The sequence below is a fragment of the Pinus tabuliformis genome, chromosome 9, assembly GCF_031772625.1.
Source record: "Pinus tabuliformis cultivar Carrire ecotype Pingquan chromosome 9, CPIR1, whole genome shotgun sequence".
NCBI lineage: Eukaryota > Viridiplantae > Streptophyta > Pinopsida > Pinales > Pinaceae > Pinus > Pinus tabuliformis.
In genome coordinates this window covers 1,752,211,145-1,752,223,677 of record NC_142307.1, presented here as the reverse complement: position 1 = coordinate 1,752,223,677, position 12,533 = coordinate 1,752,211,145, and positions in this window count along the sequence as shown.

Below are 12,533 nucleotides of genomic sequence, written 5' to 3'. Positions count from 1 at the left end.
TAGACTGAAAAAAAAAATGATGCTTTAAAATCCCTCTAAGGAGACGTCAATCATCGTGGGTTTGAACTTGAGATCTACGATGATCATCACTACTATCAAGATAAAAACCGCGATGACTAGTTTGTGCTCAGGTGGAGAAATGTTGAGACCTGTGAGAAAATGAATTTCTTCTGTGAGTAAGGTATGTCAGCCCGACCACCTAGACTCCGAAATTGTGAGCATTGAGGCTCTTTTTGCCACTGGAGCACTGTAGCCACGAAGGCTCTGTAGCGACGAAGGCTCTAATACAGCCAAAAATGCTTTGCAAGTAAATGAGGCTCACTAGGTCTGAGCTCTGATACCATGTTAGAAAACTAGATAAAAACATGAATTGAATTGACTAGCAGGTCACACCAAAGCAAGCTACACTTAGAGACTACACGAACTAGAGCATACATTGTCCTATTACATTAATCAAAGATGATACAATAAATACATCTCAAAAGAATAGGGAGGTGAGAACAAACTCCTACAACTTGGGAACTAATCCTAACTTAGGATTTGCATTACAACCATGTAACCATTTCTCCATTAATACAATATAATATTAATTATTTTCAACTCTTTACACAATGATCCAAAGGGTTGGTTAATCAACAACATCAGGAAGAACAAGACATGAATGTTAATGCCAAAAGAATTGATTCACGGATGAGAGAGAGAGTAAGAGTCGGTGGAATTAATAGTATCCACATTCAAATATTTTGTTTCTGCACTGCCATTATTCTTCCAACATTCAGTAATCACCCATGATTCCAAGTCCATGGCCTTATCCAAGTCAAAGGCCCATTAATAAATTGCATTGCGACATAGTGGGTGTGAAAAGGATAGTCCTGGATTGCCAAATCAATCTGCTTGGCTTCTCACACCACAACGGAAACGCCCATAAAAACTGAAAGGTTCAGGAAAAAGCTTATCCAACCCATTTATTCATTTTAAAAAAATACATCAATCACTGGAAAATTACCAGATGCTTACTCAAACTAAGAATATGACATATAATTTAACTATGGAAGGAGCAAGAACTTGAATTGTTTTGAGTTGGATGAATACATGTGGATAGTATAGATGCTTACTCAAACTAAGAATATGACATATAATTTAACTAAGCAAGGAGCAAGAACTTGAATTCTTTTGAGTTGGATGAATACATGTGGATATTATCTATACTGCAAGTGGATATTATTGTACAGTAATAAAAGCATCCCTCACTTCTCTTCCACTAAGTTTGGAAAATTGGAGCCTGAATACCATGTCATCCAAACGTATTGGAATACATCGATTCTGCCATGACCATGTCCCTTGTGCGTGACGAGTCTTCATCATGGAGTCCTATTTTTAGCAGGCATTATTCAGTGCAACAACCAAGAAAGAGGGTGTCCCCCTCTCACTCTTCAAAGGCCCATATCTATGCTCCACATTTCCTAGATTTTAACCATGAAGGGGGTGAATTCATTGCTCTTCTAGAGATGGAGTGAAGCTTGGACGCTCAAATTAGAGAGAATAACCAGGACATTGGGATTGGCGATATTGGTTGCAGTTGTGCACAATAAAAATCTGACATAAGAATTCAAACGAACACTCCCAAAACTCTGGCGTAAAAAATAGTGCACACAGATATCAAGTGGAGAGCAGAACATGACAATAAAAGTGTGGACTCTCTGGTTGAAGGTGAAACTAAAAATCTATGCACAATGTTTTCTAGAAAACATGAGAAAAGAAAATCCTATCAACCTAATTACCGATAATACACGACAAAGACAACATACAAATATTGCCATCAAAATCATCGAATAAACACATTAAACAAATCATATTTGAAAAACCTTGGATATTGATCACAGTTACGTGTCAATTTATTTGAATTTCATAATCTACGTGGCATCTAAATGATGTGCAGAATTTAGGTTGCCATCTTTTTTTATGGATTTTTGTCCCGTGACAATTAAGTTGAGCGGAAGAAAACAAATACTAATTTGAATTCCTTAAATTTACTTATTTTCAACTATACAATGTTTTTCCATATTCAAATACAACCAACAAATTAATATTTTGATTTTTCACGTAGGACGCTTATGCTTTATTTAACATATACATCGTTATATATAAAAAAAATAAAAAAAATTAATAATTACATTTAAATATGGTTTATTATTTTAAATGAAATTTTAATGCAAATATAGATTCAATATTTTAAAAATAAATTTAACACTTGAATTTTGTAAATTAAATAACTTAAATAAACGGTTCTTAAAAATATTTATTGGATTTAAATTAAATTAACCAAAATAGTTTGTTTTAATCTAAACAACTACTTTTTTGCCTTGAAAATCATGAAAATTCTAGCAATATTTTGATAAATTTTGGGAGCGATTTTTGTAAATCCATGTTACAGTTGTTAATCTTCAAGATTTTGGGCGCCCCAGAGGTTTTTGATGGCGCTGAATCCATTTCCACCTTAAAAAACACATTTAAACACTTAAACACTCTTTCAACAAGATATGTTACACTTGTTAATCTTCAAGATTTTGGGCGCCCCAGAGGTTTTTGATGGAGTTGAATCCATTTCCACCTTAAAAAGCACATTTAAACACTTAAACGCTCTTTCAGCAAAATTTACTAAAATTATGTTGCCGCTATTCTGACCAAAAATTGTCCTCCAACAATTCCTATGAGTAGACTTACCTAAATAAATTGATCTATTTCATTTTATTAACTTCACCTTCACGCTTTTTTCATGGAATGGTAACTCTATGTTTTGCACATACCTTTATCTAATTGTCTTAATTTAATAGTAAGATGAATTAAACATTCTATGTTTTGCACATACCCCAACTAATTTCCTTAATTTAATATTGAAATGAATTAAACATTAAATTGCATGTAGCATGTACTATGTGACGATACTTTAAAACTTTATAGAAAGTTGGTACTTTGATGTCCTTTTTGCTCAACTAATTTAGTGGATTGATGTGATATGTAAAGTTGTGTAAATACAATCATATAAATGTAAGTGAAGTTTAAATATATTTAAATTATTTTTTGCTTTAATTAAATTAAAATATTAAAATTTTAATCTCATTAAATAATTTTTAAAATGTGAAAGTTACATTTTTTGATTACATTATATTATTTATATATAATATTTTTGTATTTCTTAAAATATTAATATTTTATATATATATATATATATTTTTTTTTTTTTTTCTCTTGGCAAAGACTAATATCTATTAACTTAAAATAATTTTTTTTTTACAAGTAATCGAGGTCTCAGAAGATTCATGAGGGCTCTCTACACAGCAAGTTCGTCTCAGAATGGAAGGATTCTGAGCATATGTGCTACAAAAAACTACATGACAGAAGAACATATCAGAGAAGGACCAGTAGATAAGAACACTGTGCATGAGAACACGGAAGCAAGTATCCATTGCGAGTCTGACTATAAAAACGTTGCCACTGCCCTGGAAATGACCAAAATCGTCAAGCCGACGGAATTGAGTCATGTGTGTCTTCAATGAAACTTGGAAACGATCATCTGCTTGACACCCAAAAAGCAAAATGAGACAAAATTGAGCCGTGTGGCCTTAGGGTTCCTCTTCTCTTCTGCTGGACAATCGCTAACCAAACAAAGAGCTTCATTGCCAGCCTTATCGTCCTCTGGGATGGATATTGGGTGATTAGTATCATTCAGAATTCCATCCCCAACAACAGAGAAATTTTCTACATGGGGCAGAATGATTCTCGCGCTGTCAATATGGCCTCGTTGATCAACCAGATCTTTCTCCTAGCTACCCATTGTCAACTGCTGCTCGGTGCTCTCGAAGCGATACAGGCCAGAGGATGGATCTGGTTTTCTTCTTCCGAGAGAATGATGGTGATATGGGCAGAAATCAGAGGTCTATTGAGGTTGCTTTGGAATTTAAAATGGGTGGTTTGAAAAGCACTATTCGGGATTGGCCTACGAGCATGGCTAGGGGTTGCACATTCGCCTTAGAGGGAGAGAGATTGGTGGGTGAATGTTTAGGGTTCTCAAGGCTGCTGGCTGTAGGCCGAGAGCCATCACCATGGCGCCCTCTAGGTTGCTTCGTGCCACCTTGGCGGACCATATTGAGTAGCGTATGGATGGCCACAGAATCAATAGAACAAGCAAAGAGAGCAATTGAGAGACAAAATGCTTGAGCCAGAGAACATGAAATACACACTGAGCTGGTTTTAGAAGGATGAGAGAGTCGCTTACCTCTGAAACTAGCCTGAAACCTGCGAAGCGCGCCTCTGTAAATGGAGACCCTCTCGCCTCCCAGAACCTTCGAGGACCAGAACTCAGAGCAAGAAGAATTGATACACACCATGAGGGGGAAGAGCCGGGATGTGTTGAATATAACCATCCTTGCCATGCTTCGAACAGAGCAAACCATAAATGCCTAGATACTGCCATCTCCTTCGAAATGTTGTCTATCCTCTTTACTTAATGTGAAGGTATGGAGAGCCCCGCTGCTCTGCAGCATGCAGTACTCGCCATTAACAGTTGACATGAGAACTGAGAACCATTTAGGACACCTGTGTCACCCGTATCTTCGGAATACTATAATTTTTTAATTACACTATATTTTTTATATATTTAATCCAACCAATGAAAACGACGTCACATTCGTTCTGCTTAACTTGCCGTGCAAGTAGAACACCATATTCATAGTACTTTCACGCGCAGTAGCCTGCAGGGAGACGATGACGACCATGGCGGCCATGACGAGAAATAAAAGGCCGGTACCCATAGAAGAGTAGTGGGACCAGCAGCAGTGTATATTGCGGTATAGTGCTCCAGGGCTCATAAAAAATAGCTCCTACGGCCGTAAACGACAGGGCTTCCAGATTCTAAGCCAACTGGCCTTCGCATTTAATATTGATTTACCGACATAATCCCTCTCTTTTTTTCTTCGCATTTAATATTGATTTACCGACATAATCCCTCTCTTTTTTTCTTTCTTTCTCGTTTCCATAATATATATATTTAATAATAAGCTATTCACGAGATGCTCTTTTTTTTTTGTTTTCTGTCGTTTCCATATAACACAACAAAACAAACCGCAATGCTTTTCCATTAAGAGATAGAGAACATACTTATATTCATATTATTTTAATCAAATCTCCAAAGAGTTTGCTTTTTCAGAGTGTGAAAGTCTGACCGCAATGCTTTCCCATTAAGAGACACGGAACATGCTGATATTCATAATATTTTAATCAAATGGCCGAAGTGTTTGCTTTTTCAGAGTCAAAGTCTATTAGTTTTTACTATAGTCATTCTGGCTGATAAGTTGTCAAAGTCCGATTAGTTTTTACTATAGTCATTCAGGTTTATAAGCTTCGGTTTTGTTTCAATTTTGATACGGTGTGTTTTATTTTTTTTTAAGATTATATTGTTTATTATTATTTTTATACACAAGTTTTTAATTTATTTAATGATAGACTATATATTGTAATACATACAATATCTTAGAGGATATATAATTTTATCTAATTAACTTTTAAATCAGAAACAAAGAAATACATGTTTCAATTTCAATAACTATTATCAAAGAATTAGAAAATAGAATTTTAAAGTGATTTTATAAATAATTGACTTAGGAGAGGATCACTTAATTTATGTAAGTTTAGTTTTTTTTTGAGTTGAAAGACACTCTAAATCATAGTATGGAGGAGATATAAATAATAAAATCAATTTAGATTCATCTTATTCGTACATGAAGATCACGTAATTCATGTAAATTCCGTTTTTTTGAGTTGAAAGACACTCTACATCACATAATGGATATATAAATAATAAAATAAATTTAGATTCATCTTATCTATAGATCTAGCAAGAGCCCATAAGGATTATCTGCAAACCACTTTTAGAGTGTAAAACTTGAAAAAAGGATTGCACCTCAAGAGATTTTGATCCCTCTGGATGCTTGATAGATTCCTCATTAAGACAAACATATACTTGTTTTTTTTTTCCTTAACTTAGGCACTTTGTATTATCAATTTTAAAAACTTACATTGATCAAAATACCTGTTGGTTTAGTCTACGTAGTGGGAAAGCAAACATGAGGTTTAGCAATAATGTCTTAAGGTTATGATAACCTTGTTTGATGATGGTATCAATTAAACAAAAAGTTGAGTTGGCTATACAAAAATTGTTTGAACAGGGACTCCAAAAACATATGGATGGAATATTCACTAGAAGAACAGTGAACAAAAAAAAAAAAAAAAAGAGTTGGCATGATGATTGTACTTCAGATCGATCCTGCTTAGGACTGAGTGCACTCCTAAGGAAGGAGTTGTTACTTCATATGCTAAGAAGAACATTAATCTTATGATCCATTTCTTCCAACTTTTCTTCCATTTAAACAAGCTTACCATTACAAAGTTTTTTAGGTCTAAAATTGTCCACCTAAGGAAAATAGTAAAATAAGGTTAAAATAATAAAATAAGAGTTATTGTATTTTTGAAATAATAGTTATGGATTTTTAAAGACAGAAAGTTAACTACCTTTTTATTGCATCTTCGGCTTATCTACTTATTGGTTTACTCAAATTTCAAGTGTAGTCACATGTTGGATGCATAATTAAATGTGTTGAACCCACATTTCTCTTGTATTTGCAACATTTTTTGATGTGGGATCTACTAAAAAAGATGTAGAGTGGGCACTCGTTCGATGTGAAATTTAATTCTGCATCCCATGGGTGTCTACACTTGATATTTGAGTAAAACTATAAGGAGATAAACCGAAAATACACTTAGAAAAAAATTGTTTTCTTCTTTTCCTTCCCAACTATTTACCTCTGGGGATGCATCATCAACTTGAATCCTATAGGTTCTTTTAAAGATAATTTTGTTAGTATATTTTTTTCTTTAAGAACCAATTTTCATCTCAAAATTCCCATAATGGACTATTTTTTTCTTGTCAATGTGGTAGTTAGTGATAACGTGCCCACAAAGAGTTTTCGTGTGCTAGTAAACATTGAAAACTTGCATATAACTTGAGTATTTAGAGCGTAAAGAAGTTCTGTGTTGGGAATGTAATTTTGAGTTCCAACCTAGACATGGTGATCTAACGTGTATGTACTCTCTTTCCATTCAAGGGCCTCATAGTGAGAAATCTCTTAACATACTAGGATTGGGGTGACTTGTTCATAGCATGCTAGGGAATGCCTAGCTTGATTTCGCGCTCTTTTCCTAGAGGCAGGAGGTAAGTTTCTAGATGAGGGAGTGGAGGTAGAGGGGAAGCCTTGCCTCTTTCATAGTGATTAGAGTTTGAAGGATTACTTCGAGTCATAATGATGTTAGTGACCTGAGAGGGGAGAGAAGAGGAAGCAGGGTAGGAAGAGGGGTGGTGATCTAGATGGAAAGGGAGTGATTGAGTGATAGTGAGAGGATAATAAGAGTTGAAAGAGACTCAAGAGAGATGAAAGCTAACAAAGGGCATGGGGAGTGGTGGCCAAATGAGGTTAAAATGAAATGAAGGGGAGAGGTGATGTCCATGCTGGATTGAGAGTTGAATGAGCAAGGCTAAGAGGGTCAAAGGATGATAAGAAGGCCAATTCAAATTGAGCTTTTGGGTAAGGAGGCTCCAATCCACATTCCTAGATGGCTTACTAGAGGCCCAAATAACAATAATTCAATTAAAGTGGAATTGAATTAAAGTGAAAGCAACCTTACCCTAGTGGTGGAGGAGGTTACATCGAAGAAGTGGATGTACCATATTGTTGCTCAAAGTACAAATCACACCATATCAAATTCTCTAGCCATAATGAATAATATATATAGGCAATTCTACATGATCCTTAGGGGGCGGGGTTGTGAGGGCATTTCGAGAGAGCACATCTCCTCCAACATTAGAGTACACTGAGAATGATTTAAGGGGATTACCATCTGCTCATATCTGAATTCAATATATGCAAAGTACCAAGATAATTATTTTGGTAGGTGTCCATCATTACCAGGTCCCTATAGATTGAAATGGGGAATTCTAGTAATGATGGTTGACTATCATTCCAATATGATGGTGTAGAATGTTCATCCTTCTCTAAGAGATATATATTGTTAGAGTAGTACAATTATGGTAAGGGTTATAATGATGGCGTTGGGGAGTCATTTGGGTGGTAAATGCTAGGTTTACAAGTTCCTCATTTTCCTCACAGGTGGAAGTCATGTTGATCTCTATCATGGAATGATTATTCCTTATGTGAGGGCGAAATAAGGAGGGGTACACATTGGGGCACCCTCCTTCTTGGGGAGATGGACCTACATTGGTTGAATTACATATCTCCTTTTTACTATTTTTATTAGGAAGAAATTGGTTTTTTTACTTTCAATTACTTCTACTCTTTAAAGATACTTCTTCTTTTTGTAAATTGAAATATTTTATCATTTATATATATATGAAATTGGTATTCAAGTAATTTATTTAACTCTTGTATTGAAATAATTTTAAAATATATAAGAATTGGTATAATTTTAACATTCAAAAGTGAAAATATAATATTTTTATTTTGTTATTAACTACTTAATATCACTTTAGTGTTGATATAAAACTAGTATAAATCTATCTTAATTACAAATTTAGCAAGGGTTGAGAGGGGTCAAATATTTTAAGCCGCAAAACTTTTTAGAGTGCAAACTTGGAAAAATATTTGTACCTTGAGAAATTTAGGTCCCCTTCTCCCAGGATATATATATATATATATATATATATATATATATAGAGAGAGAGAGAGAGAGAGAGAGAGAGAGAGAGAGAGAGAGAGATTATTTTGCATTGTTTAAATGGCATAAATGGATTTAGGAATTGAAAATCTCGGTGGCGAGTCCTTGGCCACTTGGATTGTATCGGCCACAAAAGTTAAGCTTTCCTTCTTAGATTTGATATAAAACAAGAAAAAAATATACATGAAAAAGAGTCAAAATATAGAGTAACTAGAAATATTTTAGCCATATAATTTTATTTTTTTCAATTATTCTAAATAATATATACATGATTTTTTTTTGTATATATAGACACTAAAATATTACATTGAATTTTTTTAATCATGAATTATATTTTTTAAATGAATTACATATCTCATTTTTATTATTTTTATTAGGAAATATTTGTTTTTCTCTCCCTATATACATATATATCAAGTGGATTTTGAAACAAATTGGTTAGCATATATATTAAAATAGTCTATAAAAATGTTGTATTAAAATATTTTAAAAATTATAAAAGTTATACATCTTGTTGACACTCAACAATGAAAATATAAGTTTTTTTTTACTTTTACTTATTTTATCTCTAGTTTTTTTTACTTTTAATTATTTTATCTTTGTTTTTTTTTTTACATACCAAGTACATAGATTCATTTTTGTTTTTTATCAAGGTGACGTCTTTTTAGAAAATATCTCAATTGCATTTTAAAAAGACATGTGCTAACTCGAAGTTGAGCACTAATGAAATCACACATAGTGGGCTGCAAAATGCCCCTATGTGATGGATATTGAAATGTTTTCTTTATAATTGAGGGTGTGATTGAAATATTTTTACTATCTCCATACTAGGTATCAATGACAAATAGAGTCAGTGTGAGCAATGGATTATTGTTGTTTTACAATGCTTTTAATGAAGACTAAACAAACATGTATATTAATTATTATTATTATTATTATTTTGAGTTTAAGCTTTTGTGATCTATATCAAGTTTTTGAGAATATGTTTTGGTGGAAATCACATTATGATACTTTTGTCCACGCATTTCGAACAAGGAGTGTGGTTCATCGAACCAACGAGTGTGGTTCATAGCCAGGACAAGTTGAAGAATTAGATCATGGCTACATGTTAAATAGAGAGAGAAAATCTTCGGCTATATTTGACCAGGAAACAACTATATTGGACTGGGAAATTTGACTGAGAAACAACTAAATTTGACTTGCCAACACTAGGGAAAGGGACAAGAAAAAATATTTTTGTTATAATTATTACCAAAATTATTGTTATATTTATTACCAATATTTATTGTTGTTATTATTATTATTATTATTATTATTATAGACGGAGGGAAAGGGACAAGAAAAGTTATTTTTGTTATAATTATTACCAAAGTTATTGTTAGATTTATTACCAATATTTATTATTGTTGTTGTTGTTATTATTATTATAGCGTGGATCCTATTTTTATTTAGAGAATATATTATATTTATTTAAAAAGAACACTCCTCAAATCAAAGTGGAGCACTAAAGGAATTACACCTCCCTTATAATATATTGTAGAATGAGTTTCTCAAAGCAATGATACTTAATCTAACAAATTATAAAATTATTAATAACGAAAAAATAAATCTGAGCTATACTTGAATTTGCTAATAAATTATAAAATTGTTAATATCAAAAAAATAAATGAGGGATGTACTTTAATTTTACATCGACTTTATATTTTGAGAAAATAATTCTAAGTAAAAAAAAAAAAAAAAACTTAAATTATTAATTAAAAAAACATAAGTGTGAGCTATACTTTAATTTTACATCAACTTTATATTGAAATAAAATAATTGTAAGTAAAAAAGATAACTTACTTTTTAATATAAAGGAGATATGTAATCCTTCACCAGTTGATATGGGGTTTATAGATCACACAAAAAAATAATATTATTGATATTATATAACATATACTTGATCATCATGTATTCTAACTAATAGATGAAATGACTCTTTACTTGAAATTTGTTTTTTTTGTCAATTTTGTTTAAATCTAGTACAATGTTTTAAAAATCATATGTTGAGTTATTTAATTTGCAAAGATTGAGTGCCACATGGGTTTTTCAAGCTATTGAATCCAATTATGCATTCAAATGTGTATTTTAAACAATAAAAATTCACAATCTTGAGATTAGTAATTATTAAAAAATAGTAATTAGTATCAGATATGAATAAAATATATCATAAATTTATATCAATTTTACAGAAAGAAAAATAAAGTAATTTAAACTAAAAAAAAATTTCCAAGCGAGATGTATAATTTATACCATTATTCCATTCTTAATATGAAGTTGATATGTAATATTTTAAGAATATTAATAGCAAATTTTTTTATATGGGTGATAAATCAAATATTTCAATATGCATGTTGAGTAAAAGATTTTAATATGAGTCTCCCTCTCTTACACACACAGAGGTTGTTTTTATTCCATTAATACATTATTTTCAATTTAAGATATGAGGGAGATTTGTAATAATGTTTAGTATGGAATTGACATGCAACATTTTAAAATAATTCAATTTGTGTGAGTAAAATATTTGAATATCAATCTCTCTCACAGAAACATAGAGAGTGTTTTTATTCCATTAATGGGTTCCTTCCAATTTAAGATATGAGATAAATTCGTAATAATGTTTAGTATGGATTTGACATGCAAATAATTCAATATGAGGGGCATGCATTTACATTTTAATATGGAGAATGAATCATAAATAAAATAGTTCAATGTATCCAATTATTATATAAAGTGAGTGAAAATAAATAAATAAATCTTATAGTTAGAACAATTTATTAGTCTTTAGCTCAAAATCAACATAGATCCATCTTAACTTAAGATTTACTAAGAGACTAGTTGAATTAAATCTCTTGAGGTGTAAACCTTTTCACAAGTTTTGCACTAAAAAAATGTTTGCACCTTCAGGGATATGATCCCTTACCCCGCTTCGTATATCCAACTTGTGGTTAAGATGGATTTATATTGGTTTGTATCATAGGTATATACTTGTGGAATTATCGGTCTTTCATAAAAACTTGGATATAAGAATAAAAGACGTATAAATCTTTATGGACTATAAGAATTCATTAGCAAAAGTTAAATATAAGTGAAAATGAAATTATAATAAAATTTTGTTAAATAAAATTAATGTATTATGCTATAAACTATATATTTAAATGATGGTGAAAATGTTTGAAAAATAAAAATAAATATAGATAATTTAGTATTAATGTATCACAACGTAGAGTGCAAATATAACTTTGTGTGGAAATTCAAAAAAGATATTGAGTTGGAAGAAAAAGGATAATGATAAGAGTTTATAAAAGATATCGATTTTGAAGAAAAAAGATAATGATAAGAGTTTGGAGCTCCCAAATTCTTGAAATTAGATTGACATAGTTAACAAACTCTAAAATAGAGAACATGAAAGGATTAGGTTGTGCATTTAGCTAGAAAGGCATTTAGTTCATAAAAAAGAATCTATGCAAAGGAAGATATATCAGTACTATATGGTGGAAAGGAAGATATATCAGTAGTATATGGTGGGTTTGTTCACATAAAAAAGTTAAGAAAAAAGGTATCATTGTAGTAACCATGACATAAGGTATCTTTTAAGAATGTGAGAAATAACGGTGTTATTCATTTTTGTGGCCATGCCTTTAGTAAATACTATTTCCTCTCTTTTGGTTTTGAGGGAGGAAATTAATAATATATTCCCTTTAATTATT